General features: G+C 45.8%; 1 protein-coding gene across 18 annotated transcripts in view; it reads right to left on the reverse strand.

Moving 5' to 3' along the window:
* The window catches only part of YEATS2 (YEATS domain containing 2), a 115,644-nt gene extending 94,755 nt beyond the window's left edge, over positions 1-20,889 (reverse strand). For 10 of the 18 annotated variants that reach the window (XM_060419890.1, XM_060419892.1, XM_027957835.3 and 7 more), the window contains exon 1: positions 20,704-20,889. The gene's annotated coding sequence lies outside the window, so the exon portion shown is untranslated. Of the gene's footprint in view, positions 1-20,507; positions 20,562-20,703 lie in introns of those variants that run through there. The other 8 variants (XM_060419889.1, XM_060419896.1, XM_060419886.1 and 5 more) reach the window with 1 other exon arrangement.
* Between the last annotated feature and the right edge of the window lie 6,580 nt (positions 20,890-27,469).

The following is a 27,469-nucleotide window of genomic DNA, read 5'->3' on the forward strand; positions in this document are numbered from 1 at the left end:
GCCTGGTGTGCTGCAGTTCATGGGGTCACAAAGAGTCGGACACGACTGAGCAACGGAATTGAACTGAACTGATGGGATAAATCAGTTGCACTGTAATGTGACATATGCATTCCTAAAAATCATCACACAATAAAATTGCATAATGAAAACCATAAGGCTTATGGGGAAAATGGGTTTGGGCACAACACTCAAAAATTTTAGTAGTGACATTTAATTTAGAAAAGATAATCAAAAAGGGAATCTAATAAAAATGGCAGCAGAGTTTTACACATTAAATGGGTTAAGAAATACATATCTGCTACAATAAATATTAAGAAGAGGTAGCAAGAATACACAGAAGAACTGTACAAAAAAGATCTTCACGATCCAGATAATCACGATGGTGTGATCACCCATCTAGAGCCAGACATCCTGGAATGTGAAGTCAAGTGGGCCTTAGGAAGCATCACTACAAACAAAGCTAGTGGAGGTGATGGAATTCCAGTTGAGCTATTTCAAATCCTGAAAGATGATGCTGTGAAAATGCTGCACTCAATATGCCAGCAAATTTGGAAAACTCAGCAATGGCCACAGGACTGGAAAAGGTCAGTTTTCTTTTCAATCCCAAAGAAAGGAAATGCAAAAGAGTGCGCAAACTACTGCACAATTGCACTCATCTCACATGCTAGTAAAGTAATGCTCAAAATTCTCCAAGCCAGCCTTCAGCAATACGTGAACCGTGAACTTCCAGATGTTCAAGCTGCTTTTAAAAAAGGCAGAGGAACCAGAGATCAAATTGCCAACATCCGCTGAATCATGGAAAAGCAAGAGAGTTCCAGAAAAACATCGATTTCTGCCTTATTGACTATGCCAAAGCCTTTGGCTGTGTGGATCACAATAAACTGTGGAAAATTCTGAAAGAGATGGGAATACCAGACCACCTAACCTGCCTCTTGAGAAATCTGTATGCAGGTCAGGAAGCAACAGTTAGAACTGGACATGGAACAACAGACTGGCTCCAAATAGGAAAAGGAGTACGTCAAGGCTGTATATTGTCACCCTGCTTATTTAACTTATATGCAGAGTACATCATGAGAAACGCTGGGCTGGAAGAAGCACAAGCTGGAATCAAGATTGCTGGGAGAAATATTGATAACCTCAGATATGCAGATGACACCATCCTTATGGCAGAAAGTGAAGAGGAACTAAAAGCCTCTTGATGAAAGTGAAAGAGGAGAGTGAAAAAGTTGGCTTAAAGCTCAACATTCAGAAAACGAAGATCATGGCATTTGGTCCCATCACTTCATGGGAAACAGATGGGGAAACAGTGGCAGACTTTATTTTTTTGGGCTCCAAAATCACTGCAGATGGTGACTGCAGCCATGAAATTAAAAGACACTTGCTCCTTGGAAGAAAAGTTATGACCAACCTAGATAGCATATTCAAAAGCAGAGACATTACTTTGTCAACAAAGGTCCGTCTAGTCAAAGCTATGGTTTTTCCAGTGGTCATGTATGGATGTGAGAGTTGAACTATAAAGAAAGCTGAGCACCGAAGAAATGATGCTTTTGACCTGTGGTGTTGGAGAAGACTCTTGAGAGTCCCTTGGACTGCAAGGAGATCCAACCAGTCTATTCTGAAGGAGATCAGCCCTGGGATCTCTTTGGAAGGAATGATGCTAAAGCTGAAACTCCAATACTTTGGCCACCTCATGCAAAGACCTGACTCATTGGAAAAGATCCTGATGCTGGGAGAGATTGGGGGCAGGAGGAGAAGGGGACGACAGAGGATGAGATGGCTGGATGGCATCACTGACTGGATGGATGTGAGTGAGTGAACTCCGGGAGTTGGTGATGGACAGGGAGGCCTGGCGTGCTGCGATTCATGGGGTCGCAAAGAGTAGGACACGTCTGAGCAACTGAACTGACTGACTGAACTGACAATAAATACAGCACTTTACCTTGTGAAATTAAGTTTTACTTGTGGTAGTGAGCATTGAAAGGTTACAGCTTGTAAGTTACCATGAAGTGGTAGTAGGCTAATCTGAAATCAACAAAAAACTTTACTAACACCAGATGAGAACAGGTGTAGCTCCTAACACAGAAGTAAACTGAGGTTGCTGGAGGATACCTAATGGTGTGTACCTAGAAGGGGTCTGCACATTTCTGCTGTGGTTCAGTTCAGCAGGGTGCACTTTTTTGCATTTACCTAGCATTTCTTGCAGATGACACAAAAACGTAAAATGTGAAATCCACATTACACTCAAACAGTTCCCTAACATTATCAAATGCATTAAAACAAACTAATATTTTCTTCTTTATTTTTTAACAAAATATTTATTTATTTTTGGATGCACTGGGTCTTCGCTGCTGCTTTGTGTGGGCTTTCTCCAGTTACAGCAAGCGGGGCCTACTCTTCAGTGTGGTGCGCGGGCTTCTTCTCACTGTGGTGGCTCTCCTTGTCGCAGAGCGCAGGCACTGGAGTGTACAGGTTCCAGTGACTGCAGCTCCAGGGCTCAGATGCTCTATGGCATGTGGAATCGTCCCAGACCAGGGACTGAACCCGTGTCCCCGGCACTGGCGGATTCTTATCCACTGCACCTCCAGGAAAGTCCAAATTTGTGTTTTCTTATAGCAAAACTCTTTTGCAATGTAGCCATTAAAATAAATGTGCTGATACGCAAATTCTTCTAAAATACATTGTAAAGTAAAAAAACCAAGGTGCAAATGGTTTGTATACTTCGTTTCTATGTAAACTAGAATAAAGAGCAAAGCAATCCCCCCTACCCCCCACAAATGCTGGTAGATGCTGTGTAGATTTTTCTAGAAGAAAGGATAAAAAATGAATAACAATAGGTGCCTCTGGGTAGTTATTTTGCTTTTCATTTCACTCCTGACTACAATGTTTGAATTTTCTAACCATGTACATGCATTATTTAGGGAGAGGAAAATACCAAAAAGACTAAACTGGGAGATGGATTATGGGTGTCTTTATGCCTCTTTATGCTTTTCTTGTTACTTCTCTGTGTGTTGAAAAGACAAAACTACAGAGAATGTGAAATAGCTGGAACTCGCATTCATTGGTGGTGGGAAGGTAAAAACAGTACAACTACTCTGGAAAACAGTTTGGCAGTCTATAGCTAAGTCGGTAAAGAACCTGCCTGCAATGCAGGAGACCCAGGTTCAATTCCTGGGTTGGGACGATCCCCTGGAGAAGGAAATGGCAACCTACTCCAGTATTCTTGCCTGAAGAATCCCAGGAAGAGGAGCCTGGCAGGCTATACAGTCCACGGGGTCACAAGAGTCAGACGCAACTGAGTGACTGAACCAGCACCACCACCTCCACGAGACCCAGCCATTCCACCCTATGTATTACCCAAGAGAAATAAAAGCTTATGTTCATACAAAAACAAATGTTCACAGCAATTTTATTTGTAATAGCCGAAAACTAGAAACAACCCAAATGTCCATTAAAAGGTGAATGGATAAACAAACTGCAACACATCCATACACTATATTCATCAGTAAAAAAGAATTAACTGATACATGCATCACAACACGAATTAATCTCAAAACAATACGGAGAAAAGGAAGCCAGCTTAAGAAAAAAGAATATACTACAATGATAACATTTTTACAAAATGAGGAGTCGTCTATAATGACAGAAACCTGATCAGCGGTTTTCCTGGTATGAGGAAACAATGGGGAGGGGAGAAAGAAGGATCCTGAAGGGACAAGAGAAAAAACTGGGGGCCAATGCATATGTTTACTATCTTGACTGTGGTGATGTTTTCACAGATGCATAAACTTATCACAATTTACCATGTCATACAGTTTGTGTGTGTGCAGTTTGTGGTATGCCAACTGTCCCTCAATGAAGCTATTTAAACACACACAAATATTAAATATAGACTGTCAAAAAATGTAAAAAGAATACACAGTGTGAACCTTCACACATTGTTGGTGGAAATGTAAAACAGCGCAGCTGCTGTGGAAAAGTTTGGCAGTTCCTCAAAGAGTTAAACACAGAATCACTATGTGACCTGGCAACTCCACACCTAGGTAAATCTTCCAACAGAACTGAAAACCTATGTCCAGACAAAAACTTGTATGTGTGTGAATGTTCACAACATTATTCATAACAGTGAAAAAAAATGGAAGCAACTCAAATGTCTATCCTTTGATGACTGGATAAACAAAATGTGATAACAGTCATACAATGGATTTTTAAGCAATAAAAAAGGATGAAGTACTGACACATGCTACTACACAGATCAACTCTGAATATACCACGCTAATTAAATGAAAGAAGCCAAATACAAAAGGCCACATTTATCTGATTAATAAGGTTGGTGAACAAGTAATTGTGGTTTTTCATTGTTGAATTTTACCATTTGATATTGGAATACATTTTTAAATAAATGCGGTTATGTTATACATCATTTTAATATGCATTTCTTACTTTTTTTTGCTAACGTAATGATTTATTACTGTGTATTTTCTATTTATTTTAGACTATGGTAATGATGATAGACAAAAAGCAGATTCAAGTGATTTTCTTATTCGAGTTCAAAATAGGTCATAATGTAGTGCAGACAGCTCACAACATCAACAACACATTTGGTGCAGGAATTGCTAACAAATGTACAGTGCAATGGTGATTCAAGAAGTTTTGCAAAGGAAATGAGACTTGAAGATTAGAAGTATAGCGGCCAGCCATCAGAAGTTGACGATGACCAACTGAGAGCAATCAAAGCTGATCCTCTTACAACTACACAAGTTGTTGATAAAGAACTCAATCTCGACCATTCTACCGTCATTCAGCATTTGAAGCAAACTGGAAAGGTGAAAAAGCTTAGTAAGTGGGTGTCTCATGAGCTGACCAAAAATTTTAAAAAACTTGATTTTGAAGTGTCATCTTTTCTTATTCTATGCAACAACAACAAACCATTTCTCAGTTGTGAAAGGTCAGGGCAAGGCCAGGATGAAAGGTCAGGGCGAGGTCAGGAAGAAGGGTCAGGGCAAGGTCAGGATGAAAGGTCAGGGCAAGGTCAGGCGTGCTGAGGCATGCCTGGGCTTGTCCGGACATGTCCCGGTAGAGGGCGCTACAGACAAGCCCCAGAGACGGGCCGGCAACCAAGCCGACCAATCAGGAGCCGACATGAAGCCCTCGCCGTCCAATCAGGAGCTGACACGGAGCCCTTGGACACCAATCACCGCTGAGCCCACGTTTTCTTCCTTATATGGGAGCCCTGGCTGGGGCTATAATACCCCTTCCCAACCCCTCACACCTCGCAGACTCCGCAGACTCCTTTTCCCCCCCCGCAGACTCCCTCTACCCCGCAGACTCCCTTTGCATCGCAGACCCCCCCTCGCTCTCTTGCTTACCTGCCCCCGGGAGTTCTGCCCGAGAGCGACAGCCCAATAAAAGGCCCTGAACAACGGTCCATAGGGGTGGTTCCTTCTTCCCATGGCGTTTCTTACATCTGGCACCCAACGTGGAGCTCGAGGTGAGGGCTTCCGGCACTCGCCGTAGAGGCCCCCTCGAGCTCCACTGCCGTGGCAGCCCCCCGGACCCAGGCGGCTGACCAACCCCCCGGACGGCAGGATACGGGGTAAGTCCCTTCGGCTTTGGGGCCCGCCCTCCCTGGCGACCACTTCCTAGGACCCGGTAACCAGTGGCCACTTACTGGGTCCTCCCGGTCACCAGCTCGTGAGGGAGACGTCCCGAACGGCTGTGTAGAGACCCCCGGCTTCCCTTGGCACCCGAAGATGTTCGGGCAGCGGGGGTTAGTCTCCGTTTGGTGATCGCCATGGGATCGACGGCCTCCAAACCCGATCCCCAATACTCCACCCCCTTAGAGTGCCTGCTGGCTAACCTGTGGACCCTAAAACTAAAGGGATATATCCGCTCCAAGCAGCTCACTTTTCTGTGTTCACAAGCCTGGCCTCAGTATCCCCTAGATAATGGCTCACAATGGCCAGCCACAAGGACATTTGACTTTGATGTCCTCCATGATTTAGATAACTACTGCCGGAGAACGGGAAAATGGTCTGAGGCCCCCTATGTTCAGGCCTTTTGGGCGTTGCGCTCTCGCCCCACCCTGTGCACCTCGTGCACTCCCCGCCAAATCCTGCTTATCCTGGCTCCCCCTATTCCACCCTCCTGGGCCAAACCAGCTCCTCCCGCCTCTGAGTCCTCTGTTTTCTCTGTTCCCCCGGAAGACCTGGTGGCCCCTCCTCCCTATACCTCTCCCACGGCCCTTACCCCTTCCACTCCGGTTTCTGCTACCTCCCCTTCCACTCCGGACTCTCCTACCTCCGCTCCCGCTCCCGAGACTCCACCGCCGGTCCCGGATCCTCCGGCCCTTAGCCCTATCTTGTATCCTCCTCTTCCCCCCATCACTCCCTCCCCTTCCCCGGTTAGCTCCCATACTCGCTCCCACAGCAACCCTCCGGGAGCCTCCCTTCCCCCTCCCCCAGCCCCGCTATTCCCTCAGCTGGAGCTGAGGGTCTAGCCCAAGTCCATGTCCCCTTCTCCAAGACTTAGCACAGATTGAGGCCAAACTGGGTTCCTTCTCCTCCAACCCCACTCAGTACATTAAGCAGTTTACTGGTCTGACCCGTGCCTACGCCTTGACATGGCAGGACATGTATGTCATCCTGGGGTCTACCACCACCCCCGAGGAGAGGCAGGCCATCTGGACGGCAGCCAAGGCTCAGGCCGACCAGCGGCACTATGCCAACCCCTCCCCCGAGCGCCCCCCAGGGGCTCAGGCGGTCCCTGACATTGACCCTGATTGGAACTACCAGGAGAGGGGTGGTGGCCAGCTGCGAGTACGCTATATGATCGAGTGTATCCTCGACGGGATGGAAACGTCCTCTCATAAGGTTGTAAACCTCCTCAAACTAGATGAGGTGACCCAGGGGCCCAACGAAAACCCAGCCATGTTCCTTAATCGGCTGACCAAGGCCCTCGTCCAATACACCGGGCTGTCACCTGAGTCCCCTATCGGGGCGGCCACCTTGGCCAATCGTTTTATTTCCCAGTCTGCCCCCGATATCCGGAAAAAGTTGGCCAAGGCCGAGGACGGCCCTCAGACCCCTATCCGAGACCTGGTAAAAATGGCTTTTAAGGTCTACCATGCCCACGAGGAAACTGCTGAGGCCAGCCGGAAGGCAAGGCTCAAGCAAAAGGCCGAATTTCAGGCAAGCCTCCTAAACCAGCAAACCCAGGCCTTGGTAGCGGCCCTGCGGCCGGCGGCGGGCTCGGGGCCCAAAAACCCCCCTCCGGGAGCCTGCTTCAAGTGTGGCCAAGAAGGGCACTGGGCCAGGATGTGCCTCAATCCGCGATCTCCTTCCAAGCCATGCCCCTTGTGCAAACGACGAGGACACTGGCCTAGTGACTGTCCCCAGGCCTCTCGGGCCTCGACCTCTAGGGGCCAGGGACCAGAGCGCCCCAGGGAGACCTCCTGCCCTCCTTCGGCTTTAGAGCTACTGAACTTAAACGGTGACTGACGCCACCCAGACTCGGGAACCCCAATAACCCAAGCCGAGCCCAGGGTAACGCTCCAGGTAGAGGGTAAGTCCATCAATTTCCTACCTATTCAGTCCTTTCTCTTTCGGAGGCACTTTACATCCTTCCCAGGTTTCGGTTATGGGCATTGACGGCCAACCCTCGTGTCCGCTCCAAACCCAACCACTATCCTGTCGATTAGATTCCTGTCTATTTACCCACTCCTTTCTGGTCATTCCCTCCTGCCCTACTCCTCTCTTGGGAAGAGATATACTTGCTAAACTGAAGGCCACTCTTCAGCTAGCTCCAGGGTCGGCTCCCACGTCAGGGGCCTTCCTAATGCTACTGGTTGACCCTCCAACCCCTTCTGTTAATCCTGAGGTCTGGGACACCCGAGTCCCGGTGGTGGCTCGGCACCACCCTCCAGTCCTCATCCGGCTAAGGGACCCCACCTGTTTCCCAGCCCGGTCCCAGTTTCCTTTATCTACGTGCAACCTCAGAGGGCTAAAGCCCATCATCGACCGTCTCATGGGACAGGGTCTCCTGATCCCCACGACCTCCCCCTGTAACACGCCTATCCTCCCTGTTCGGAAGGCTTCAGGAAACTACTGGCTAGTGCAGGATCTCCGCATGATCAACGCGGCGGTGATCCCTGCCCATCCATTTGTCCCTAACCCCTACACCCTCCTTTCTTCCATACCTCCGCAGACTTCTCATTTCACCGTTATTGACCTCAAGGACGCCTTTTTTACCATCCCACTCCACCCCGACTGCCAATTCCTCTTTGCTTTCACCTGGACTGACCCCCGACACCCAGCTGACCACACAACTCACATGGACCGTACTCCCTCAGGGGTTCAGAGACAGTCCCCACTACTTCGGGCAAGCTCTGTCCTGGGACCTGGCTAGGTGCTCACTTCGCCCTAGCACCCTCCTCCAATATGTAGACGACTTGCTCCTTCGCAGCCCGTCAGAAGAGACCTCCCGATGACATACTACAACCCTCCTCAATTTCCTTGGTTCCCAGGGTTACAGAGCCTCACAATCCAAAGCCCAACTGACTCAGACTTCTGTCGTCTATCTGGGTCTCCAAATCACTCTGACCTCTAAAGCCCTGACAGCCAACCGGTGTAGCCTCCTCCGGTCCATTTGCCCTCTGGCCGACAGAGACCAGATATTGTCCTTCTTAGGACTGACGGGATTCTTCCGACACTGGGTCCCAAATTATGCTACCCTGGCCAAACCTCTATATGCGGCAGCCAAAGAGACTCCCACAGGGCCGCTGTCTTCCCCCACCGAAGTGATTCAGGCCTTCCATGCTTTACGCTCAACTCTATTGGCTGCACCCCCTCTCTTTCTCCCAAATCCCCACTATCTGCATCATCTATACTCTGATGAAAAGGAAGGGATAGCCTTTGGAGCCTTGGTGCAACCGATTGGCCCCGAATTGCTGCCTATTGCTTACATGTCCAAACAACTTGACCCCACAGCCAGGGGATGGTTCCCCTGCCTGCGGGCACTAGCGGTGGCGACAACGTTGTACGCCGATGCAAAAAAGCTGATTCATGACCAACCCCTGACCATCTTCTCGCCTCACCGTCTTGGTGACCTTTTAGCCTCTAGATTTCTTTCTGAACTCAGCGAGTCCAGGCTCCAACAATTTCACCTGGTATTTCTGGATAATCCTCAGGTTTCCGTGGGCCACTCCCCACAATTAAACCCGCTTTCCTCGCTACCCTCACTCCCTCTCTCGTCAGAACCCCCAACCCACTCATGCTCAGAGGTCCTTGAGTCCCTTATGCAACCACCCCACAACCTGTTTCCAAACCTCTACCAAATCCAGAGCTAACTTTGTTCGTCGATGGGAGCTCAAAGCGAGACCCCAATGGAAACCGAAGGGTGGCCTAGGCTGTGGTAACCACCCGGGAAGTCCTGGAAGCTCAGCCCTTGCCACCCGGGACGACTTCTCAGAAGGCTGAACTAACAGCCCTAACTAGAGCCTTACACCTAGCAGAAGGAAAAAGGGCCAATATTTACACAGACTCCAAATATGCCTTCTTGATTGCCCGTTCTCACGTGGCAATCTGGAAAGAACAGGGCTTCCTGACCACTAAAGGATCCCCCATCTGTAATGCCCCCCATATTACTCGACTGTTGGATGCCTTATCCCTGCCCATAGAGGTCACTATCATACACTGCAAGGGACACCAAAACACTCATGACATTGTCGCTCTGGGTAACAACATGGCAAATCAAGTGGCTCGACAAATTACCTTACAACAAGCCCCCGAGCCCCTGCTGACTTTGAGATCCACCCTCAACCCAGATTATTCGAGCAAGGAAGCCAGAGCCTTGCTGGCACAAGAAGGGGCTCAGAGGCACCCGTCGGGATGGATACTACTTCATGGTAAACCGGTGCTTCCTGAGCATCAGGCTAAGACCATAATATCCCAAATTCACAATACCCTCCACATTGGACCAAGAGCTCTCTTTTCCTTTCTCAGCCCTGTCTTTTCTCCCCTACATCTCAGACAGACCATATATGCCATCCACCGATCCTGCCTAACATGTGCCTCCACCTCTCCTCAAGGAGGACTCCGACCCCCACAGGAGACTCACTAGTTGAGGGGACATATGCCCGGGCAGGATTGGCAGATAGACTTCACCCACATGCCCAGACATCGAGCCTACCGCTATCTGCTGGTCTTGGTGGACACCTTTTTAGGATGGGTCGAGGCCTTCCCCTCAGCCCGGGAGACGGCAGCGGCAGTGGCGGAGGTCTTGATGGCCCATCTCATTCCCAGATTTGGGTTGCCAAACTCTCTCCAGTCTGACAATGGGCCTGCATTCATCTCGCAGATCTCTCAGCAGGTGGCTACGGCCCTAGGTATCGGCTGGCATCTTCACATCCCCTATCGGCCCCAATCGTCAGGCAAGGTAGAGCGGGTGAACGGCATCATCAAGACACATCTGACCAAGCTAGCCTCAGAACTGCGGCTATCTTGGGTCGACCTCCTTCCTCTGGCGCTCACTCGCATTCGCACCACACCACACTCCAAAACAGGTTTGACCCCTTTTGAACTGCTCTACGGCAGGCCCTATCTCCTGACTCACCTCCCCGAGGGAGAGGCTCCCCCACTCGCGGGATACCTCCCCCTCTTCTCCCTCCTATGATCCTTGCTGAGAGAACATGCAGACCGGGTCCTGCCACAACCAACAGACGACGCAGGGCCCACCCGGCCTCTAGCACCAGGAGATCAAGTACTGCTGAAAACCCTGAGTCCCCGCCCACTACAGCCTCGCTGGACGGGACCCCGTACTGTAATCCTCACCATTCCTACAGCAGCCAAACTCCTGGGACACGAGCCCTGGTACCACCTGACCCAACTCGAACGAGCTCCCCTGGGTCTCCCAGAGACAGGGGTGGTCCTGGCCCCGACCCCTCCTCCCGGTCACTCCTACCGCTCCACCCTCACGGGGCCGACCAAACAGATCATTACCCGAACCCCTCTGTCGCCGATTCCTGGGTGACTGAGAAACCACCGTCCAAATCTTTTATTAAGAGGAGAGGGAGGAAGACCTTAGGGAGAGCAACAGAGGAAGAGGACAGGAGGAGTAAGACAGAGAGGAGGAGACGCAGAAAAAGGAAGGGAGACGAGGGAAGGAAAGAACCAAGGGAAATGGAACCAGAGAAGGAAAGAGGAGAAAGTCAGAGAAAGCAAAAGAAAGTCAGAGAAAGGAAAGAGAAGAGTTGAAGAGCGAAAAGGAGAGAAAGCAAAACAAAGTAGGAAAGAGAGACAGAGTGGTGGAGAGAGTGAGGGAAGGAAGAAAGAGAAAGACTGAAACTGAAAGAGTGACACAAAGAGAGACAGAAAGGAATTAGAGAGTGTGACAGAAGGGAAAGGAAAGAGCAAGGTAGAGAAGCAGAAAAGAAAGAATCAAAGGAAAAAGAGAGACGAAGGCAGAAACTGCCAGGAAGGAAGGCAAAAGGCGAGAGAGAGGCCCAGCAGGGCTGGTTCAAATCCTGGTTCCAGAGCTTCCAGAGCTCCCCTTGGCTGACAACTTTGCTATCTTCCCTAGTGGGACCGATCATCATTCTCCTACTGCTCCTGACTTTCGGGCTCTGGATCCCAAACAAGTTTTTGGCCTCATCAAACAACGGCTCAACACGATCCAGCTGATGGTGATGCGACAACAGTACTAAGGGCTTCCAACAAGCACTCCGTGGCAAGATTAACAGCAGACGCCCCCTGTCATCCCGGCCGTACCCTACCCCTCGTCGCCCCCGTTCAGCAGGAAGTAGCCAGAAAGAATCAGCGCCCCTTGTCCTATATCAAAAAGGCCGGGATGAAAGGTCAGGGCAAGGCCAGGATGAAAGGTCAGGGCGAGGTCAGGAAGAAGGGTCAGGGCAAGGTCAGGCATGCTGAGGCATGCCTGGGCATGCCCGGGCATGTCAGGACATGTCCCGGTAGAGGGCGCTGCAGACAAGCCCCGGAGACGGGCCGGCAACCAAGCCGACCAATCAGGAGCCGACATGAAGCCCTCGCCGTCCAATCAGGAGCTGACACGGAGCCCTTGGCCACCAATCACCGCTGAGCCCACGTTTTCTTCCTTATATGGGAGCCCCGGCCCGGGCTATAAAACCCCTTCCCCACCCCTCACACCTCGCAGACTCCGCAGACTCCTTTTCCCCCACAGACTCCCTCTACCCCGCAGACTCCCTTTGCTTTGCAGACCCCCCTCACTCTCTTGCTTACCTGCCCCCGGGAGTTCTGCCCGAGAGCGACAGCCCAATAAAAGACCCTGAACAATGGTCCATAGGGGTGGTTCCTTCTTCCCGAGGTGTTTCTTACAAGTTGGATTGTGATGTGTGACAAAAAATGAATTTTATACGACAACTGGCAACGACTAGTTCAGTGGCTGGACCAAGAAAAGCAGCTCCAAAGCCAAACTTGCACCAAAAAGAGGTCATGGTCACTGGCCATCTGATCCACTACAGCTTTCTGAATCTCAGTGAAACTATTACATCTGAGAAGTACGCTCAGCAAATCAATGAGATGCACCTGAAAACTGCAATCCCTGCAGCCAGCACTGGTCAACAAAAAGGGCCCAGTTCTTTTCCAAGACAATGCCTGACCACATATCGCATGACCAACTCTTCAAAAGTTGAATGAACTGAGCTATGAAGTTGTGCCTCATCTGCCATATTCACCTGACCTCTAACCAACCAACTACCACTTCTTCAAGCATCTTGACAAGTTTTTGCAGGGAAAATGCTTCCACAACCAGGAGGAGGCAAAAAACGCTTTCCAAGAGTTCATCAAATCCCAAAGAACAGATTTTTTAATTAATTTATTCTAATTGGAGGCTAATTTTTTTACAATATTGTGGTGGGTTTTGCCATACATTGACATGAATCAGTCATGGGTGTACATGAGTCCCCTAGTCCCGAACCCCCCTCCCACCTCCCTCCCCACCCTATCCCTCCGGGTTGTCCCAGTCCACCAGCTTTGAGTGCCCTGTTTCGTGCATCGAATTTGGATTGGTCATCTTTTTCACATATGGTAATATATATGTTTCAATGGTATTCTCTCAAACTATCCCACCCTCGCCTTCTCCCACAGTCCAAAAGTCTGTTCCCAAAGAACAGATTTTTACACTACAGGAATAAGCCAACTTATTTCTCATTGGCAAAAATGTGTTGACTGTAATGGTTCCTATTTTGATTGATAAAGATGTGTTTGAGCCTTGATTCAAAATTCACAGTCCAAAAGTGCAATTATGTTTGCACCAATCTAATATTTCCAGGAAATACCCAGAAATAGGCAAATCCCTAGACACAGAAAGTGGCTCCCAGGGAGGGAGGGGTGGAGGGAACTGGGACTGACTGCAAATAGGTATGGGGCTTCTTCCTGGAATCACGAAAATGTTATGGAATCAGATGGCAGTAATGGTTGCACAGGCCTGCCCAGGTGGCTCAGTAGTAAAGAAACTGCATGCAAATGTAGGAGATGCAAGTTCAATCCCTGGGTCAGGAAGATCCCCTGGAGGAGGAAATGGCAACCCACTCCAGTATTTTTGCCTGGAAAATCCCTCGGACAAAGGCCTGGCAAGCTATAGTCCATGGGGTCACAAAGAGTCAGATACGACTTAAGTCACTAAGCACATGTGAATGGTTGCATAACATTGTGAATACACTTTAAAAGACACTGAATTATACATTTTAAAGTGGTGGATTTTACATTACGTGAACTACATCTCAATAAAAAAGGATATACACTCTCCAATAAACTAAAAAGTAATTAAAAAACAAAATAGATAACAATCACCAATGCATGCACAATTACGTAAATAAAACATTACAAATAAAGTTTAAGCCCCTGCCTGCTCTGCATTCTGGTCACCATCAGCCTTCATTACCGCCACAAAACAGGTCTCTCCCTACACTTACCCCAAACTCACTCTTCAGATCAACAGAATAAACAATCCTTGGTTAGTAGAACTAGTTCTTCTACCTCTCCTTGTCTACAGTCATCAAAGTTCACATGCCTGAACTTCTCCTTATCACCTTCCAACAGGTTCATGTTTCATTCCTACCTTCTCTCCACTTACTGAAATGCTATTCATCCTTCAAGAATGAAATTAAGTTCCAATTCATCTATGACATGCACTCCAGCCTTTAAGAAACTTTTTTTCCTAACTCCCATAGAACAGATACTATAGAAACAATCTGCTGCATAAGTCTTGTTTTCTATGAGGGAAAAGTGCACCGAACCTGATTCTCACCCTCCATTCAACAGCAGTGTAGAAAACAGGCTGAAATGGGGGCAGGTTTAAAGGCAGAGAGGTTGGGGCCAATTTAAGGAGATGGCGGTGAAGAATTCTATCCTCTATGACTGAATGAAAAGAGAGAAGAGGATCAAGTATTTCTGAGAGTCTATCCTAAGGAAAGACTCTCAAGCCTGGTGACACACATACATGGGCTGTTCTTACAGATTTACAACTTAAAGTATTAAGTATTAGCTCTTCTCTATCTATATATTTTATAATTAAAAAAACTGGAAATAGTCCATAGCAAATTATAGTGTATTCACTGAATGAATATAAGGGAATTTTAATATGGGGGGATACGATCTTATATGTACAAAGCCCTAAAGATTTACCAAAAAACTGTTAGAATAAATGAACAGAAAAAAGCAAGATACCAAGTCAACACATAAAAATCAGTCACATTTCTATACACAAATAATGAACAACTGAAAAAGAAATTACAATATATTTCCATTTATAAAAGCATCAAAAAGAATAAAATACTTAGAATTAACCAAGAAGGTAAACTTACACAATGAAAACTACAGAATATTGCTGAAAGAAATTAAAGACAACAAATAAATGGTAACACACTTCATTTTCATGGACTGGAAGACTTAATATTGTTAGTCAATACCAACCAAAGCCATCTACAAATTCAATGCAATCCCTATCAAAATTTCAAAGACATTTTTTGCAGAAACAGAAAAACTCAACACTAAAATTTATATGTAATCTCAAGGGACCCTAAATAAAACAATTTTGAAAAAGAAAAAAACTGGAGGACTCATATCTCGTGATTCCAAAACTTAGTAGAAGCCACAGTGTGGTACTCAAAACAATATGGTATTGGCATAAAAACATATATATATAGACAGATGGAATAAAATAGAGAGCCCAGAATAAACTCTTGCATATATGGTCAAATGATTTCTGACTCGGGTGCCAAGACCATTCAGTTGAGGGAAAAAGGCTTTTCAACAAATATTGCTAGGAAAACTGGACATTTATATGCAAAAAAAAAATTGAAAGTTGGACCCTTTACTAATGCCTAAATTAACAAAAATTAACTTGAAATGAATCAAAGACCTAAATACAAAGCTTGATTTAAAATGGATAAAAGAATTTGAATGGACATTTCTGCAAAGATATACAAATGGCCAATAAGCACATGAAAAGATACTCAACATCACTAATATCAAGGAAGTGCAAATCAAAAACACAGAGATTATCATCTAATACCATTAGGATGGCTACTATCAAAAATAAATAAACAGAAAAAAAATCCACCAGAAAAGTGTTGGCAAGAATGTGAAGAAATTGGAAACCTTGTGCACTGCTGCTGGGAAAACAAAATGGTGTGGCTGCTATGGAAAACAGACAGGAGGTTCTTCAAAAAATTAAAAACAGAATTACTGTATGATCCAGCAATCCCACTTCTAATAGCCCATAAAACTGAAAGCAGGGACTCAAACAAGTATCTATGTACCCATGTTCCTAGGAGCATTATTCACAAGAGCCAAAAGCTGGAAACAACTTAAGTGTTCATTAACAGATGAATAGATAAATAAAATGTGGTATATACACACATACAGATGGCTCCTTCATACAGATGGCTCCTTCATGGATCACAGCCTTGTCATGACAAAGGGGAAAGGTCAATCTTCATTCCGATCCCAAAGAAGGGCAATGCCAAAGAATGTTCAAACTACCTCACAACTGTGCTCATTTCACATGCTAGCAAGGTAATGCTCAAAATCCTTCAGGCTAGGCTTCAACAATATGTGAACTGAGAACTTCCAGATGTACAAGCTGGATTTGGAAAAGGCAGAGGAACCAGAGATCAAATTGCCAACATTCCGTTGGATCATGGAGAAAGCAAGGGAGTTCCAGAAAAACATTTACTTCTGCTTCATCAACTAAACGAAAGTCTTTGTGTGGCTCACAACAAACTGGAAAATTCTTGAAGAGATAGGAGTACCAGACCACCCTACCTGTCTCCTGAGAAACCTGTGTGCAGGTCAAGAAGTAAAAGTTAGGACTGGACATGGAACAATGGGTGGGTTCAAAATTAGGAAACTAAGTACAACAAGGCTGTATTTTGTCACCCTGCTTATTTAACTTATAGGCCAAGTACATCATGTGAAATGCCAGGCTGGATAAATCACAAGCAGGAATAATCAAGATTATTAGAAGAAATATCAACAACCTCAGATATGCAGATGACACCACTCTACTGGTATGGAACTAATGAAGACGAACTGAAGAGCCTCTAGATAAGGGTAAAAAAGAAGAGTGAAAAAGCTGGCTTGAAACTCAACATTCAAAAAACTAAGAATCCAGTCCCGTCACTTCCTTGCAAACAGAAGGGGTAAGGAGTGGAAGCAGTGACAGACTTTATTTTCTTGGGTTCCAAAATCACTGCGGATGGCAACTGCAGCCATGAAATGAAAAGACGCCTGCTCCTTGGAAGGAAAGCTCTGACAAACCTAGACAGCATGTTAAAAAGCAGAGACATCACTTTGCCGACAAAGGTCCATATAGTTAAAGCTATCGTTTTTCCAGCAGTCATGTATAGATGTGAGAGTTCGATCATAAAGAAGGCTGAGTGCCAAAGAACTGATACTTTTGAACTGTGGTGCTAGAGAAGACTCTTTAAAAAGTCCCTTGGACGCTAAGGAAATCAAACCAGTCAATCCTAAAGGAAATCAATCCTGAATATTCACTGGAAGAATTGATGCTGAAGCTCCAATACTTTGGCCGCCTAATGGGAAGAGCCAACTCATTAGAAAAGACCCAGATGCTGGGAAAGACTGAAGGAGAAAGGAGAAGGGGGTGGCAGAAGATGAGATAATCAGATAGTATCAAGGACTCAACTGACAAGAATTTCAGCAAACTAGGAGATAGTCAGGGGGCTTCCCAGGTGGCACAGTGGTAAAGAATCCACCTACCAATACAGGAGACGCAAGAGAGAGGGTTTGATCCCTGGGTCAGAAAGATTCCCTAGAGTAGGAAATGGCAACCTACTGCAGTATTCTTGCTGGGATAATCCCATGGACATAGGAGCCTGTCAGGCTACAGTTCGTGGGGTCTCAGAGTCAGACACGACTGAGCAACTGAACAATAAGAAAAAATATACAGATACTGGAATATTATCTAGCCTTAAAAAGGAATGAAATCCAGACATAAGCTACAACATGGACGAACCTTCAGGACATTATGTGAAGTAAAATAAACCTGTCACAAAAAGACAAATACTGTTTGATTCCACTTATATGAGGTATTTAGAGTAGTCAATAACACAGAGACAGAAAGCTGAATGGCCATAGGCTGGGGGTAAGGGGGAAATGAGAAGTTATTGTTTAGTGGGTACAGTTTCAGTTTTACAAGATGAAAAGAGCTGTGGAGATTGATGGTGGTAATGGCTGCACAATGGTATGAATGTATTTAACACCAGTGAGAAATGGTTATGGTGGTAAATTTTATGTTATGTGTATTTTACTACAATTTTTAAAATGTATATGTAAAAGTTAAATGGTCAAGTATGGTTTTTCCATTATTAACTATGTTCTTCCTGATGGACTACAGATAATAAACTCATTTATTCTGGGGGAGGACACATTAGGGGGACAATTCTGTAAGCTCTCCATCAGGCTACATATATTTAGAATCTAGCGAGCTCCTGATAATCAGAAAATCAATCAGAAAGTGACAAGCACAAATAAAAAGATGCACAGAGGACAGGAACAGAAATTCACAAATGGCCAATAAAAGTGAAAAATGTTCAAACATACTAGTATAAAGGAATGAAACATGAAACAAAACACCATTTTCAACTATCAAATTTAGTTTGGGGAGAGATGAAAATAAGGTATGTTGAACAAGGGACACTTGCTCCTAATTCACACTCATTGTCTTCTCTTCCTCACTCCCGTTCAATTACTTCCATATGTTTCCACCTCCAACTTCCAGTCTGGTTAGTAACGCCAATGACCAAACTAATAACCTCTGTGTTGCCAAATCCAAGTGAGCACCTCATTAAACATCTCAGAAGCACTGAGGAGCCAAGACTCCGTGGACCAGAAACCTATTTCTCATGGCTCCCATGATACTAGTTTCCTGCTTTTTCTCCTACCTCACTGGCTGTTCTTCCGTCCTGCGCTCAATCTTCTTCCTCTATAAGATCTTCAAGCATTAGAATGCCTGAGTCTCACTCTATTATTCACTTTTCTATATAGTTTTTACCTAAGTGCTCTCAGTTCAGTTGCTCAGTCGTATCTGACTCTTTGCGACCCGATGGACTGCAGCACGCCAGGCCTCCCTGTCCTTCACCAACTCTCGGAGTTTACTCAAACTCATGTCCAGCGAGTCGGTGATGCCATTCAACCGTCTCATCCTGTTGTCCCCTTCTCCTCCCGCCTTCAATCTTTCCCACCATCAGGGTCTTTTCAAATGAGTCAGTTCTTCGCATCAGGTGGCCAAAGTAATGGAGTCTCGGCTTCAACATCAATCCTTCAATGAACACTCAGGACTGATCTCCTTTAGGATGGACTGGATGGATCTCCTTGCAGTCCAAGGGACTCTCAAGAGTCTTCTCCAACACCACAGTTCAAAAGCATCAGTTCTTCAGCACTCAGCTTTCTTGACAGTCCAACTCTCACAGAACTGCTGGAAAAACCATAGCCTTGACAGACGGACTTTGTTGGCCAAGTAGTCTCTGCTTTTTAATATGCTGTCTAGGTTGGTCATAATTTCCTTCCAAGGAGTAAGCGTCTTTTAATTTCATGGCTGCAATCACCATCTGCAGGGATTCTGGAGCCCCAAAAAATAAAGTCTGCCACTGTTTCCCCATCTATTTGCCATGAAGTGCTCCCAGGTGGTCTCATAACTTTGAATATCATCTATATACTGAGTACTCTCAAATTTTTATCTCCAACTCTAGGCTCTGTTCTGGAAGCTCCAAACCTGTACATCCAACTGCCTCAATATACTGACTTCATATCTAAAATACATTTCAAATGTAATACACCCAAAACAGAACTCATGATTTCTTCCATCTCAAACTGCTCTCTTCCATTCTTCTCAGTGAACGCTGCCATCTACTCAAAGTTGCTCAAAACAAGTATCAAAAAGCAGAGTTCTCCCTTTCCCCCACCAATTCATTTCCAAGTCTTGTTCATTCTACCTCCAAAATAACTGTTAATCTTTCTACTCTCCTCCATCTCCAAACCATGGACCTAGTCCAAAGTACTGTAAACTACCCAACCTTCCAGCTTCCTCTCTTGCTCTCTTCCTCTGCACAGCAGTCAGATTATGCTTTCCTTCTTAAAACCTTCAAAGAATTCTCATAAAAGTGAAATTCCTAAGAACAGCTTCACCTGCTCCCATCTTTCAAAGAACATCCACAACCGAAAATATACTCAATGATAATAGCTCTACACAATAAAACTATGGTACCTTTCCTCATTTTTCTTTCCCGTATTTTTAAAATTTTTCTATGAATGCCTGCTCCTTGCTCATTAAGAAAGTAAATTATATTGCTGAATAGTACATAACATTACATTGCATTTTAACATGTAAATAAAAAAAGGGAATGCAAAATGGTAGTTAAAACTCAGTAACAGTTACAAGCTTAGAAGAAAATACAAGCAAACATCAAAATTCTAAGAATGAGAAGTCAGGGTTGTAGATTTACTGGTAGTATTTTCTTCCACTTTTTTTTTTTTAACATAATTACACTCATTAAAAAAAAAGGTTATGAGATAAACCTGTCTTCTGCAATCTGGCCACAACCCACCAAACCAGCCTTTCTTTTCCCAAGTACTCATTTTCCCAAGCTTTTCACTCCAACCCGGCACTGTCTCACAGCTCTGATGCTTTAACGCGGGCACCATTCCTGGAATATCCTCCACCTTTCTAAATCCTACTCATCCTTCACGGCGGAGACGAACGATAGGGAAGGCGACAGGTTGAAGGGAGATTCCAGGATTCTTGCTGATAAATTCACAACTTGCCGGTGCTGGGACCAAATTTTGTCTCCAATCCCACTGCAGGCCACCAGGTTTAACATCCTAAAAGCTCCCGCCACTGGGGCCCAGGGAACCCATATCCTCTCAGAAAGCGCGGTGCCCCTTAGAAAGAACACCCCTCACACCCAAATTCCGGGTTCCCGCTGCGGAGACTCCCCAGCCACACACACTCACCCTGGACCCAGTTTCCTCCTCCGGGGCCTCTCGGCTCCACAGTCACTCGTCCCCTCCCTCCCCTCAGCCAGGGGGCCGGCGCCTCAGGCGGGGTGGGGGAGGGGCGCGCACGTGCCCGCGCCGCCCCCGCCCAGACAATGCCCGGGAGAGCGGAGCGCGCGCCCGGCGGTCCCATCTCGCTCCCGCCAACACTTACCCTCTTTCTGGGTCTCCGGCTGAAGCGCAGACACCGCCGGGTGCCGCGAGAGGGCACGGGGGAGGGGAGGAAGCGGGCCGAGCCCCGCAGAGCCGCCCCACCACGAGGCCCCAGCGACCCCGGAGCCCGCGGAAGCACACGGCACGGCGGAGCCCGCCCGGCCCGTTTGGCCCGGACGTCAGCACCAGGGACGGGGCGGGGCGCGCGCCGCGGCGGCGGCGGCGACGCGCGAGGTTCCGGGGGCGGAGCTCGAGAGGTTGTGGGCGGGGGGACAGAGCTCGCAAGGTTGTGGGCGGAGCCGGGGCCGGGGCCGGGCCGGGGCTGAGACTGTGCCAGACTCTCACCGTGACCTGCACTGCCCTGCTTCCTGGGGAGAATGGGCGTCTATTCTGGTGAAGGCACCATCATATATAGTTTTCTCCTTAGAGGAAGGTAACAAGTTGCAGCCCCAAGAAAATATTCTGCCGGCATTTATGAAGCTTCCACAGCAAAGAAAACAGTAGCTATGATTTTCGTGTGTTTAATCATATACCAAGCTTTATACTAGGTGTTAGGGATACAAATAACTATAGTTATTACTAACCTGTTTTACAGATGCAGGAACGAAGGCTCAGAAAGGTTGGATCTTATCTAGGTCATGCAACTAGTGAGTAACAGTCCATCAGGTACTGTTTTCCACCTAAATATCTCTTGAGCTCAGCCTTCCTTTTCCTTCTCCCTGTGCCCCGGTACAGCAAATCCCACATCTATCTGCCCAAGTCTGCTATAGCCTCACATCTGGTCTCCAGGGATCTATTTCTGTCCCCCTTCAATCTGTTTTCTTCACTAGGTAAAGATTTACCATTGAAATGACCAAGGTTTAAAGGGTAAAATTTTACCCTTTACATTTTTTTTCACTTTACATACATGTTATCAATTTTTTGAATGTGTTTGATGTTTAGTAAAAACGTTTTAAAGGATTTACTCCTATATTGTCAATAGCAAGCCCAGTGCATTGCACATAGTATGCAGTCAAAATGTATTTGTTGAATAAATGAATAGTGGGGCCAGAAACTTACTCCAAAGCACTGCATGATAAGGGAATACAGGGATTTATAAAATGTCATTGTTGGCCTCCTGATCTTAATGTCTATTTAGGGTAATGGCAGATTAAAAATATTTGTTCAAGACTTCTCTTGTGGTCCAGTGGCTAAGACTCCAGACTCCCAATGCTGGGGGCCTGGGTTCCATCCCTGGTCAGGGAGCTAGATCCCACCTGCTACAACTAAGAGTTTGTGTACCACAACTAAGACCTGGTGCAGCCAAATAAATAAATATCTTTTAAAAGAAAGCAATATTTGTTTAGCAATTTTTATGTGTGTTTCTATTCTATGTCCTGGCACTATGTGCCTAGCACTATGTTAGATACTGTGGATCAGAAATGAACAAAACAGTTTCTGCCCTTGTGAGACTGACAGTCAATCTAATCTGAAAAGCCAGGAAAGAACTCACTTAGACTTATGCTAAAACCCAAAAAGAGAATAGGAATGGGGAGATAAAAATAAATTTCGCAGAGAAAGAGGTAGGATAAGTGGTCAGCATGGATATATCTGTATTCTCCTACTTTGGGGATCTAACCCTGAGGCAGGGGATTAGAAATATCCAGCTAAGTGTGAAGGAATCTTGAAGCCCACTGTCTCTGGCCCAGGTTGGAAGGCTGCCCAGTTCTGGCAGAAGTCTCAAATTGATCAGGGCTTAGGAAAAGACAGTGGCGTTAAGGAGAACAAACAATCTGAAATGGTGCTGCTGCTGCAGGTAAGTTGCTTCAGTCATGTCCAACTCCGTGTGACCCCATAGACGGCAGCCCACCAGGCTCCCCCGTCCCTGGGATTCTCCAGGCTGCTGCATGTCTACAATTTGCAGATGGTGTGCTGGAAACCCAGACTTCTCTTATGCCTTCTGCCAGGCAAGAAGAAAGTAGCATGAGAACCATGCAGGTAATGGCTGGAGAATGTGGCTAAGACCCCAAGGATGGGCAAAGCTGAAAACCCCAACAAGAGCTGAAGTGCTCCCAGTCAGCTGATGAGAGGAGCAGGGATGGGAAGGTGAGACGTCAGAGTCTCAAGGTACTAAAGCAACAAATTACGAGTTGACAGTCAACAACCTCAGCAGCTGATACCAGGCCCTGGTGACCAGGTATGACTAGGGACATGGCTGCGAAGGCCAGTGAGGACCTAGGCTATAGCTCACAGCTCTGCACAGACCTAAGACTCCTCTGGTCACTGCCTCAAAGCTTCCTTTTGGTCCCACAGGCCATCTTGGGATGTCAAGAGTGAGGAGGGGAAAGTTCTGATAGGACTGTAACTTTAAATTGACTGTTCACCCAAAATGAGATGGTTTAAGATCATACAACTTTGGTAAGCTTTTTTTTGTTGTTGTTTTACCAGAGTACTTTTTTTAGATGGAATGAAAGAGTCTTTAAATTCTATAGTGCTTTGCAATTTTCAAATGTTTCACACTCATGATTTCATGTGATTCCATAATAATCCTTTCTTCCCTCTATGCCTGTATTCCCGCTCTTCATTCCCTCTCCCCACTGGTAACCACTAGTTTGTTCTCTATGTATGTGAGTCTACTTCTTTCTTGTTTCATTCACTAGTTTGTTGTGTTTTTTAGATTCCACATATAAGTGATATCCTACAGTACTTGCCTTTCTCTGACATTTCACTTAGCATAATGCCCTCCAAGTCTGCCCACGAAGCTGCAAATGGCAAAATTTCATTCTTTTTTTAGGCCGAGTGGTATGGCAAGCTTAAATTTAGCCCAGTCCCCAACAGGAATGAGAGCCCATGAGAAAGTTGGCATCGCTTGAAGAGAAATAACAACTTCAGATTTTTATACATAATCACCCAGTGTATACAATTAGGTAACAGGAATAAGCTCTAGGAAGTAAATGGGCAGGGTGCTAAGAGAGCACAGCACAGGAGGACCAAATTTAATATGGAGGTAGAAAAGGCTTCCCTGAAAAAAACATTAAGTAAAATCTGGAAGCAATAGGAGCTGTCAGATCATGATAAAACCTAAGACAAAGTGAGAGAAGTCCAGGATAACTTCAACAAGAGCAGAGTGCCTGGGTTTGGGGCTAAGAGTCAGACAAGAATAAGACTGCGCAGGTAGGTGGTGTTACTCTTTACCTAAAAGCAACAGGAAGTCATCAGAGGGTTTTAAGCAGGAGAGTAATGTGCTTAATTTGACCTTTTAAAGTAATGTATTTGACCTGACAAATGGGTGGGGAATGACTAGAGGGATGTGTGACCAGAGAAGGAGCCACACAGTTGGAAAGCAATTTGATCATCTAGGTGAAAAATGAGGGTAGCTTAACCTGGGTGGTGGACATGGAAGGAAACAGAAAGATTGTTGAATGGTGGAGAAAGTACTGAAAGACTTGGTAATGAACTGGGAGAAGATCGGGGCAGAGAGAAAGGGACTGGCCCCTGCTAAGCCAAATGGCACCTGAGAAAAAGTTGCCCCAGCCTTCAAGCAGGCCTGCCCTGCACAGGGGCCCACAGCTGGAGGATGGATTTCAGGCCCCTCCTTGTCCAGGCCTCCTAGGCAGTGGAGCCTGGAAGGAGAAGATTAGGAGATAAAGGACTGAGAGGGACTGGTTTCTGGAGCTGGGAGATGGTGGAGGGTGGTGCCATTTACTAAAGGGAGAACAGATTTTCTGTGTTGGGGGTTCAGTTCAGTTCAGTTCAGTCACTCAGTCGTGTCCGACTCTTTGTGACCCCATGAATCGCAACACGCCAGGCCTCCCTGTCCATCGCCATCTCCCAGAGTTCACTCAGACTCACATCCATCGAGTCAGTGATGCCATCCAGCCATCTCATCCTTTGTCGTCCCCTTCTTCTCCTGCCCCCAATCCCTCCCAGCATCAGGGTCTTTTCCAGTGAGTCAACTCTTCGCATGAGGTGGCCAAAGTACTGGAGTTTCAGCTTTAGCATCATTCCTTCCAAAAGAAATCCCAGGGCTGATCTCCTTCAGAATGGACTAGTTGGATCTCCTTGCAGTTCAAGGGACTCTCAAGAGTTAGGGGTAGTGGTAAGTGAATCAAGAATTCTTGGGAGGGGGCTCCCCTGGTGGTCCAGTGGTTAAGAATCCGCCTTCCAAAGCAGGGGACGCAGGTTAGGGTTAGACCCTTAGTTGGGGAACTAAGATCCTACATGCTGTGGGACATCTAAGCCTAAACGTCACAACTACTGAGCCCATGCCACAACTAGAGAAGCCCTTGTGCAGCAAAGAAGACCCAGTGCAGTAAAAAAACAATTTTTTAAATTATTCTTGGACTATTTTAAGTTTGAGACATCCACCTAAAGACATTAAACAGGTCTGTGCACAAATTCTGGGGCTCAGAGAATTGGTGGGTGCTGCCGTCAACATACCCTTATCAGCAGGTGGCTCTGAGGGCTGGTGAGATTGCAGAAGCAATATAGCACAGTTCAGAGGGGTTGCGTGGTCACAGCCAGCAATGTCACACTTGGCTTTACACAAGCCACCATTTCAAATGTTGAGAAATATCACATCATAATCTGGATTTCGCCTTCTATGTAAAAGGCGACACACAATACTATAATTAGATATTAGCTAACACTGTGAACCAAGGAGTGTTCCAAGCACTTCACAAATTTAATCTAAGTAACAACTTGATTATTATTGCATGTACTTCAAGGAAGAGAAAACTGAAGCACAGAAATGTTGAGTAACTTAGTAGACAGCTAAGTGGTGGAGTTACCTTGTAGACCCAGGCAGTCTGGCACCAGGGTCTGAGAGCTTAGATAGCTTGGGTACGAGGAAGTTACAACCCCATTAGAAAAGGCCTATTGCCTGTGGGGTATGGTCTGCACAAACCCCATCCCAATCTGAGCATCAGTTGCCACTTACTGTTTTATTAACACTGCTATTTTCTGATATTGGAGAAATATTTCTCTATACCAAGTAGAACATTAAAAATACTAAAGTCATCTAAATTCTATGGGTAAGCATTTTAAAATTATTTTATTTGTGAAATTTCGGTTTAATGTTATCTGATCAAATAAAATTGATAAAAGCAGGTTAATATATGGATGAAATATGTATGAGAAACTCATAACTATGTTTCCATGCTTCTGATATAATCATACTTCTGAGGGAATCTATCATTCCCAAGTATATGAGATAAAAACAACACAGAGCCGAGGCAACAAAATGTTAAATAACTTTTACATTTCTTTTTTTAAATATTGATTTTAATATTATTTATTTATTTATTTATTTATTTGGCTGCACCAGGTCTTATTTGTAGCATGCAGAATCTAATTCCCAGAATAGGGATTGAACCCTAGCCCCCTGCATTGGGAGCGTGGAATCTTAGCCACTGCACCACCAGGGAAGTTCCTAACTTTTCAATTTCAGTTTTATTTAGGTGAGGTTGATATGAGACTGAGGTAGGAGAGACTTTGACAATATGCTTAAGCTTAGTTTCAAGTCTTGGGGTAAAATAGAGTTTAAGTCAGTTTGGGGTCTTATAGTCTCTTAACTGGGAGAGGCAGGTGGGATGATTTAGATGACTCACTAGTCTTTTAGTAACAGTGTGAGCGGAGGGAGGAGGGGCTGTATGTTAAATGTACAATATTAATGAAAGGAAAAAATAATAATTATTAAAGTTTGTCAAGAAGGTTCTAGGAATGATGGCACTGACCCAGGAGAAGGAGGTGGCATTTGGGAGGGGGGCTTCCTCTGGGAGCTGCAGCCAACAGCGTCTTGCAGGGCTCTGGTGGAGGGGCAGTCAGGGTAGGGGGCAGGAGTAGAAAGACTGAAAACAGCAACCAGAGAACCAAGGAAAGCCTCAGAAGGGTGATGAGCCCCAGGCTCTGTCTGAGTGGGAGGGGAATCTGACTCAGATGGAAAATTGTTGCTAAGCTCTGCCTCAGAGATCCCCACGCCCGAGGTATCTTGCCCTCCTCCCTAAGAAGACTAACCACCCTTCCTAAGATGAACAAAAGTGGGACTCCTGGGGCCCTTATGGTAATGAGGTAACCAGATTGCAGACAGCAATTAAGACTTTTAAAATGAGGACCTCACATGTACAGCCCCAAGCAAACTGTTAAAGTAGTCAGTGCCTGGGAATTACATACTCAAGTAGTTAAAAATAAATGATTGCCCCCAACCAAATCCAAACAAGAAACCAAATGTTAAGTTGACGTATTTGGATTTTACAAAACTATATCCCACCCTTGTAGATCTTACCAGACTCTATCCTAACCCACAAAGAAACCATGCATCAGGCTTCTCCTCTGTGGACTGGGAAGTCACTGTACATATGAATTTGGGGAGTGGAGGAAATGATGCAAGACATTTTCATTCATGCCCCCCCAAAAGGGGGTTATTTATCCTAAAGGAAACTTTTTATGGCTGGAATCGGTTGAGTTCTCTGTATTTGTTTCATATAAAAATAAAGTCTCTAGATGAGGAGAACTTGGAGCTCTCATATTTTGCTGATGTAGAAAGATGCAGGTGCTTTGGCAGACAGTTTGACAGTTTCTCAAACTATTAAACACAGAGTTATCATGTGTCCCTGCAGTTACACACCTAGACAAATCCCAGGAGAAACGAAAGCATATGTCCACACAGAATTTGTATAGAAATGTTCACAGCATAAGTATGTATCTCAATAAAGTTGTTAAAATAAAAAGTCATCTGACCATAGGCTACAAATATCTGAAAATTAATTGTAAAGTTAAGGTAATATACA

This window comes from Ovis aries, chromosome 1 (assembly GCF_016772045.2).
Source record: "Ovis aries strain OAR_USU_Benz2616 breed Rambouillet chromosome 1, ARS-UI_Ramb_v3.0, whole genome shotgun sequence".
Classification (NCBI taxonomy): domain Eukaryota; kingdom Metazoa; phylum Chordata; class Mammalia; order Artiodactyla; family Bovidae; genus Ovis; species Ovis aries.